The following is a 9476-nucleotide window of genomic DNA, read 5'->3' on the forward strand; positions in this document are numbered from 1 at the left end:
GTATATTGTGGACACACCCAGAAACATCATGGACCCTGGTACCTGGGAGTCAAACTACCATCTGTGTTTCCTCTTCTCATCCACAGAACCGCTTGTCCATCCCCGACTATAGAGTCCCCTACTAATGCTGCCATCCTCTTCGGTTCCCTAGTCTTCTGAGCCACAGGGCCAGACTCCCCCCAGCCCACAGTACTCAAAATGGAGTACTTATTGTTGAGGGGGACAGCCACAGGGGTGCTCTCCACTATCTGATGTTTTCCCTTCTCTCTCCTGGTAGTCACCAGTCTGTCTCCTCTAGCCTTGGGCTGACTACCTCCCTGTAGCTCCTGTCTATCACTGTTTCACTTTCTCTAACAAGCTGAAGGTCATTGATCTGCAGCTCCAGTTCCCTAACATGGTCTCTAAGGAGCTGGATCTCGATGCACTTGGGGCAGATGTGGCCTTCGGGGAGGTTGGAGGTCTCCTGGAAATCCCATATCTGACACCCAGAGCAGAACACTGGTGCTATGTATATGTGCTATCTTATGTACAGTATTCATATTTATTGTGTTCTTTACCTTATTGTGTTTTTTTTTGTGTTGCATCGGTTCCACAGTAACAATTATTTCATTCCCCTTTACACTTGTGTACTAGAAATGACATTAAACAATCTTGAAACCAATTTTTAAAAATTCTAGATCAACTTATTTGGCAGTAATGATCACCATGAAATGCTTCTAATCCATTAAAATTCTCCAGATGTGAAATCTGCTATTGTTAACCAGATTTCTAACTTCATTATGGCTGGACTTTCTTCATATTCAGAAATCTTAACAATCTCTGTCATGAAACTCCTACCCCTCCTCACAGTCCCCCACCCTGCTCTCATGACTATACCCCTTCCCCACACGAAACCACCACGGTGGGCTTCACAGCTGAACAGGTGAGAAGACAGCTGAAACGTCTCAACCCAAGCAAGGCTGCAGGACTGACTGGATGGTGTCAGTACCAGGGTGCTCAAAGCTGGTGCCCCTCAGCTATGTGGAGTACTTCGCCATGTATTCAACCTGAACCTGAGGCTCCGGAGGGTTCCTGTGCTGTGGAAGACGTCCTGCCTCGTCCCTGTGCCGAAGACGCCACGCCCCAGCGGCCTCAATGACTACAGACTGGTGGCATTGACCTCCCACGTCATGAAGACCCTGGAGAGACTTGTTCTGGAGCTGCTCCGGCCTATGGTCAGGCCACACTTAGATCCCCTCCAGTTCGCCTACCATCCCCGACTAGGAGTTGAGGATGCCATCGTCTTCCTGCTGAACAGTGTCTACGCCCACCAGGACAAGCCAACGAGCACTGTGAGGGTCATGTTTTTTGACTTCTGCAGTGCGTTCAACACCATCCGCCCTGCTCTGCTGGGGGAGAAGCTGACAGCGATGCAGGTGGATGCTTCCCTGGTGTCATGGATTCTTGATTACCTGACTGGCAGACCACAGTACGTGTGCTTGCAACACTGTGTGTCCAACAGAGTAATCAGCAGCACTGGGGCTCCACAGGGGACTGTCTTGTCTCCCTTTCTCTTCACCATTTACACCTCGGACTTCAACTACTGCATAGAGTCTTGTCATCTTCAGAAGTTTTTGGATGACTCTACCATAGTTGGATGCATCAGCAAGGGAGATGAGGCTGAGTACAGGGCTACGGTAGGAAACTTTGTCACATAGTGTGAGCAGAATTATCTGCAGCTTAATGTGAAAAAGACTAAGGAGCTGATGGTAGACCTGAGGAGAACTAAGGTACCGGTGACCCCTGTTTCCATCCAGGGGGTCAGTGTGGACATGGTGGAGGATTACAAATACCTGGGGATACGAATTGACAATAAACTGGACTGCTCAAAGAACACTAAGGCTGTCTACAAGAAGGGTCAGAGCCGTCTCTATTTCCTGAGGAGACTGAGGTCCTTAACATCTGCCAGACGATGCTGAGGATGTTCTACGAGTCTGTGGTGGCCAGTGCTATCATGTTTGCTGTTGTGTGCTGGGGCAGCAAGCTGAGGGTAGCAGACACCAACAGAATCAACAAACTTATTCGTAAGGCCAGTGATGTTGTGGGGATGGAACTGGACTCTCTCACGGTGGTGTCAGAAAAGAGGATGCTGTCTAAGTTTCATGCCATCTTGGACAATGTCTCCCATCCACTACATAATGTACTGGGTGGGCACAGGAGTACATTCAGCCAGAGACTCATTCCACCAAGATGCAACACAGAGCGTCATAGGAAGTCATTCCTGCCTGTGGCCATCAAACTTTACAACTCCTCCCTTGGAGGGTCAGACACCCTGAGCCAATAGGCTGGTCCTGGACTTATTTCATATTTTACTGGCATAATTTACGTATTACTATTTAATTATTTATGGTTTTATTACTATTTATTATTTATGGTGCAACTGTAACAAAAACCAATTTCCCCCGGGATCAATAAAATATGGCTATGACTATGACTATGAACGACTGGGTCTCCACAGCTCTTCATGGTGCAGATTTCCATGGATTCAACTATACAGTAACATATTCAGTTCTGTATTCCACCCTTTTTGATTCTTTCTCTCTTTTACATTGCAATTCATCCCATTGACTGCATTTTTTGCCCTATCCTCAGCCTCTCTTTATTAGCAGTCTCACTACACACTGCCTCTGTTTGTAAACCAACTACCCCAACTTCAGCCCTATCCCTCTGCCAAGTTAGTCTAAACCTCCCGAACAGCTCTGGCAAACCTGTCCGCAAGTTTACTGGGCCCCCTTGGGTTCAGGTATAACCTGCCCCTTTTGTACAGGTCTTGCCTTCCCCAGAAAAGGACCCAATGACCCAGAAACCTGAACCCCTGCCCCCTGCACAGGTTCCTCAGCCACACATTCATCTCTCAAATCATCCTACCTCACTGGTGCGTGGCATGGGCAGCAATCCAGAGATTACTACCCTGGAGGTCCTGCTTTCCATCTTTCGACCGAGCTCCCTAAGATCTATCTTCAGGACCTCCTCACCTTTCCTACCTATGTCATTGGTACCAATATGTATCAAATCTTTTGGCTGCTCCCCCTCCCCTTCAGAATGCCGTGGAACCGATCCAAGACATCCCTGACCTTGGCAAATGGGAGGCAATATAAACATCCGGATGTCTCTAGCGCATCCTTTATTCCTCTGACTATGGAATCTCCTATTACCACTGCAGTCCTCTTCATCTCTGATCTCTTCTGAACCACAGTGCCAGAGACCCGGTTGCTGCAGTTCCCCCCAGTAAGTTGTCCCCCTCAACAGTATCCAAAGTGGTATACTTATTATTGAGAGGAATGGCAACAGAGGTACTCTGCACTGGAAACCCATTTCCCTTCCTTCCCCCAACAGTCACCCAGTTCCTGCCTCCTGCAACCCAGGGGTGTCTACCTCCCCGTAGTTCCAATCTATCACTTCCTCAATCTCCTGTATGAGCTGCAGCTCCAGTTCCTTAACATGTTCCCTGAGGAGCTGCAGCTCGATGTACCTGGTGCAGATGTGGTTATCTGGGAGGCTGGAGGGCTCCCAGAATTCCCACATCTCACACTCTGAACAAAACCCTGCCCCAGGAGCCATTCTCAGTGCACTTACTGCCTCTAACAGACAACGTATGAAAAAGATAAAGCGGAAGAAGAAACTTACCAGGCACCTTGCCTAAGCCTGATGAGCCAAAGCCACTGCTACACTGGTTCACTCACAATGGCTGCTCTGCTCACGCCTGCTTTATTTTGATTCACTCTTTATAATGAATCCTGTTCACTGATTAGGCGCAGTCCAACTCTGAAAACTGCTGCCAAGCGCTGTCTGTTTTCAACTTCAGCCATGGGCCTAATTGAAACATTTGCTTTTTGTCATGCTCCTGTTCACTAATTGGGCGCGGTCCAACTCCTACTTAGATTGTACAAACGTTATGCACTATAAATTTCGTATAATCTGACCTTCATAATAAGTTCTACCTGTATCTCAAAACCCAGTACCAATGTGCATTTTTAAAAACTTGCACTCTCACAGTCATAGTCATAGTCATACTTTATTGATCCCAGGGGAAATTGGTTTTCTGTCATGAGTACTGGAGAAAAGCCTACATTTTAACACAACTGATTTAATACAGAATTCATACTTTCATGTACTTTCAAAGCAGTCAATACCTTTGATGTTGCTTTATGTTTCAATGACAAGTACAGTACAGTAAAACAGTAAGAATCCCCTTCAATATTACCTGATTTGGTTTCTGGCTCACTGGCTGCTGTTTCTTGCACTTCCTTTGAATCCATTGGAGTCCTATTCCTGTGTTCTCTCGAAACTCAATGGATCCCTACTTATTGTGCTTCCTTTAAGCACACAGAGACGTCACTTCTCACATTCACTTTTAATTTATCAGCTTCACTGGGAAATTTGTTATACCACTGCATAACATCTTAGAAAAGTTAATAGTGTACCAGGGTATTCATATCTTTCTTAGTAGCCCAGTACAATATTAACTTTATTGAGATGTTATGCGGTGGTAGAACAAATTTTCCTGATAACTTCCTGAAAAGTCTAGCACCAATGTGGCTGGATGGGAGACGCCAGAGAGTGGTGGTGGATAACAGTTTGTCAGATTGGAGGCTGGTGACTAGTGGTGTGCCTCAGGGATCTGTACTGGGTCCAATGTTATTTGTCATGTACATTAATAATCTGGATGATGGGGTGGTAAATTGGATGAGTAAGTATGCAGGTGATACTAAGATAGGTGGAGTTGTGGATAATGAAGTAGGTTTTCAAAGCTTGCAGAGGGATTTAGGCCAATTAGAAGAGTGGGCTGAAAGATGGCAGATGGAGTTTAATGCTGATAAATGTGAGGTGCTAAATTTTGGTAGGACTAATCAAAATAGGACATACATGGTAAATGGTAGGGCATTGAAGAATGCAGTAGAACAGAGGGATCTAGGAATAATGGTGCATAGTTCTCTGAAGGTGGAATCTCATGTGGATAAGGTGGTGAAGAAAGCTTTGGGTATGCTGGCCTTTATAAATCAGAGCATTAAGTGTTGGAGTTGGGATGTAATGTTGAAATTGTACAAGGCATTGGTGAGGCCAAATTTGGAGTATTGTGTACAGTTTTGCTCACTGAATTATAGGAAAGATGTCAACAAAATAGAAAGAGTACAGAGAAGATTTATGAGAATGTTATCTGGGTTTCATCACCTAAGTTACAGAGAAAGGTTGAACAAGTTGGGTCTTTATTCTTTGGAACGTAGAAGGTTGAGGGGGGACTTGATAGAGGTATTTAAAATTATGAGGGGGATAGATAGAGTTGACGTGGATGGGCTTTTTCCATTGAGAGTGGGGGAGATTCGAACAAGAGGACATGAGTTGACAGTTAAAGGGCAAAAGTTTAGGGGTAACATGAGGGGGAACTTCTTTACTCAGAGTGGTAGCTGTGTGGAACGAGCTTCCAGCAGAAGTGGTTGAGGCAGGTTCGATGTTGTCATTTAAAGTTAAATTGGACAACCATATGGACAGGAAAGGAATGGAGGATTATGGGCTGAGTGCAAGTCGGTGGGACTAGGTGAGAGTAAGAGTTCGGCATGGACTAGAAGGGCCGAGATAGCCTGTTTCCATGCTGTAATTGTTATATGGTTATATGGTTATAATGTCTTGGTCATAGCAGTTTAACAGATTTACTGTACTTCGTAATTGTTGGCACAAATCGTAGCAATAATGATAGGATTTGCTGTTTTACAGGTCTGCATTTGCGATTCAAAACTAAATCAGATTATTTGAAATAGAACTGCAACAACTGAATGAGAAAGTATCCGACAGAGGTGTGAAATTGCAAGAGCTTCACCAAAGTAAAATGTGATCCCTAATGTTTGCTCCCCTTGTATTTTCAAAATAAAAGTTCTTATTTTGTGATAATCAAACAAATACACAGAAGGCAACGTTTGATGGTAATCTTGAAATGTACTTTGAATCTTTGAATTGGGGTTCTTCTTTCTTCAACAGCTAATAAATGTATTTCTTGTCCCTTAGTGTGGTGTCGTAGTTTGAAAATGAATGAATGTCTGAGCACACTGTAGACTTGTCTACTCCAGCCGTACTGAGCACCAAGTGGACTCCGCACATGTAAAGATGACGGTCTATTATATCTTTGAATCAGAGTTTGGAACTCTTTATAGTCACTGGCTAATATTTAACCCTCAGATAACACCATTGAGAAGTGGAAGGTTCACATTATTGTTTTTTGGGACCTAGTTGTCTGCAAATTAGTTGCCATGTTTCTCCATGTTCACAAATGGTTGTACTTCATAATTATTACTTTGGCTGTAGAGCATATTGGAATGATCTGAGGCTGTGAAAAGGCTTTATAAATGTAGGTACTTTATTTTAGAGAAGCTCCAGTATCGTCTCAGATGAGAGCTGCTGTTCAGGTCATCCATGCATGGCGACCGGGAAGTACATGTCATTATTTTGAATATTTCTTAAAGCTTCCTGAGACTTTGCTGATGTCCATGCCTCCATAATTAAAGAAAAATGATAAACACCCAGCTTAGCCAGCATCTCCCTTAACCAGACCAAATTCCAGCATTCCTATCCCTCGGGTTCAGAGTTAAGGAACACAATATATAAACAGAAGCTCGGTCAAAGTTTGGCGTGGAATTCAAAATAATTGTCAATTTTAATTAAGACTCATGTGTGTGTGTTTTTTTTTTAAATTCAGACTTCACAATTTCTCCCATGCCCTTTCTATTCTTCTGTGGAACTGGCTTCTGTTGCATCAACTTGCATTTATATAGCTCCTGAAGTATCCCAGCACTTGACAGGACAAGCAAAAATCAAAACAAAGGTCAGTGACAGAAATATAAAGGCAGACAATGAAAAGCTTGGTCTCCAAGTTAGATTTTAAAGAACAGATGTGGGAAGAAATATTTGATCTTCTTCCTATGTGGATTGCTGAAGCAGTTAACTGCATAGGAGCCTTGAACAAGTATGAATCTGAAAGCATGGTTGTCAGTGTTGGACCTATGCAAATAATTCCTTGCATATATTCTCATTCACAGTCTTTTATGGGAAAACTATATTCCTTCATTCTAACCACATTCTACTGGAGCACCATCGAGAGTACTCTGACCAGCCGTATCACAGCCTGGACTGGGAATTACAAAGCATCTGACCAATCTCATCATATCTGAACAGACTGTGAGGACTGCTGAGAGAATTATTGGGGTCTTCCTTCACCCCCCGCCCCACTGATCCAGCACATATGCCAGAAGGATGCATTCACAGAGCCTCTGCATTGTCTGAGACCTCTCCCATCCATCTCATAATCTCTTTGACCTCCTACTGTCAGACAGAAGGTACCACAGTATAAGAACAAGGGCTCTTAGGCTGGGTAAAATCTTCTTCCCCCAGGCTGTGAGACTTCTATAAATCCTACTGCCACCCATAAGACCATAAGACTATGAGATATAGGAGTAGAAGTAGGCCATTCAGCCCATTGAGTCTGCTCCACCATTCAATCATGGGCTGATCCAATTATTCCATCATCCCCACTCTCCTACTTTCACCCCATACCCTTTGATGCCCTGGCTAATCAAGAACCTACCTATTTCTGCCTTAAATATACCCAATGACTTGTCCTCCACAGCCACTCATGGTAACAAATTCCACAGATTTACCACCCTCTGACTAAAGTAATTTCTATGCATCTCTGTTCTAAATGGACGTCCTTCAATCTTGAAGTCGTACCCTCTTGTCCTAGAATGCCCTACCATGGGAAATAACTTTGCCATATCTAATCTGTTCAGGCCTTTTAACATTCGTAATGTTTCTAGGAGATCCCCCCCTCATTCTCCTGAACGCCAGGAATACAGCTCAAGAGCTGCCAGATGTTCCTCATATGGTAGCCCTTTCATTCCTGGAATCATTCTTGTGAATCTTCTCTGAACCCTCTCCAACGTCAGTATATCCTTTCTAAAATAAGGAGCTCAAAACTGCACACAAGTGGTCTCACGAGTGCCCTATAGAGCCCCAGTACACATTATTTATGGCAGTGCAAGTAACATTATACTTTCGTATATCTAACTATATGCAGTATATGCAATTTATGTCAACTTGTACATCTACAGATTATATTTTATTATCTGTTGAAATTATTGTGTTCATATTATTTTTTCTGCTGCATCTGATATAGTGTATGTACTGGGTTTGCACTCTGGCCTGGAGAAACATTGTTTCATTTTCTTTTTATATACCTATGTATATAGAGCTGAATGACAATAAAGTTAAAATTGAACTTGGATTTGAACTGAGCCGTTTTACAACCCCAGTCTAATTATATTCAAGACTCAGTGAAAAGAGGAAACCTGATTACTGTAAATGTATAATTTTCTTTTGCAGGTTAGGAATCATGGTACTGGACTTGATGGAAACATGGTGAATATGTATGATTCCTTTGTGAAAAGAATAGAGGAACACTAAATGTAAGTATTTCAACGATTGGTACTTTGACAGGAACACAAACAAAGGAAGTCCGTTTTGTGATACTGATGGACATTTTAATTGCCAGGTTGATTGATTATTGATTTTCTTTTGTTTCATAGCTTTACAGTAATCACTGATAAAGCCAGTCTTAATAGACATCGCTCGTTACCCTTGAGAAGACAACAACAACTGAATGCCCTTCCAAGACACTTCAAGAACACTCTACTTAAGAGTCAACAGCCCCTGACAATAAAACTGACATTGTAACCTAAAGTGGTATAAAAGTAAAAAGGAAGGACATGTATTTTCTGTGGCATCTCTAAAGACAAAGTGAATGGATTACAGTCAATGCGGCATAGCCCGTGACATCTTCTGATTAGTCAGAGTCAGGGGATCGGAGGTAACTAATGAGGCTAACGCGGAAGCACAGACTCCTCAGCAGTCATGGGAGAGGTTGTGGACGGGTGGGTGGATAGTTGGTGAGGTTATACAGAACCTCAGTGAGCTCCTGATGTGTGGCCTTGACATTTGCAGCAGCACCCTGACTGCTCCTTCTCCGGTCATGGGCCAAGGATTCCCTGGTCAGTGGGCATACAGTATGTACCATCTGTGAACCATTTTTATTCTCATAACAATAAAATAATTTGCTTTCAGACATAAATATCAACTAAAATGTTGATTAGAACTTATTTGTTCTCTTTTCAAATAAGCTTTTGGATCTTTCATGTCCACTGGGAGGACAGACATGGCTCTGGTCGAACCTGAAAAGCACCACTTCCATTGGCACTGATAGAAAGTCCGCCAGAACTTTGCACTCATTTCTTTTGAGTGGGATGCAAACTCACAAACTCAGAGCAGATATCCGGTGCTCCCGATGTGGCCTTCTATATATTGGCGAGACCCAACGCAGACTGGGAGATCATTTTGCTGAACACCTACGCTCTGTCCGCCAGAGAAAGCAGGATCTCCCAGTGGCCACACATTTT

At 43.4% G+C, this 9476-nt stretch overlaps 1 long non-coding RNA gene across 1 annotated transcript in view; it reads left to right on the forward strand.

Annotated features, from left to right (window-relative positions):
* The window catches only part of LOC134337916 (uncharacterized), a 36399-nt gene extending 27197 nt beyond the window's left edge, over positions 1 to 9202 (forward strand). Inside the window, exons 3-5 of the long non-coding RNA XR_010016109.1 lie at positions 6728 to 6853; positions 8407 to 8489; positions 8610 to 9202. This is a non-coding gene — a long non-coding RNA (uncharacterized LOC134337916). The remainder of the gene's footprint in view (positions 1 to 6727; positions 6854 to 8406; positions 8490 to 8609) is intronic.
* The last annotated feature ends 274 nt before the right edge of the window (positions 9203 to 9476 follow it).

Source organism: Mobula hypostoma, chromosome 25 (assembly GCF_963921235.1).
Source record: "Mobula hypostoma chromosome 25, sMobHyp1.1, whole genome shotgun sequence".
Taxonomy (NCBI): Eukaryota; Metazoa; Chordata; class Chondrichthyes; order Myliobatiformes; family Myliobatidae; genus Mobula; species Mobula hypostoma.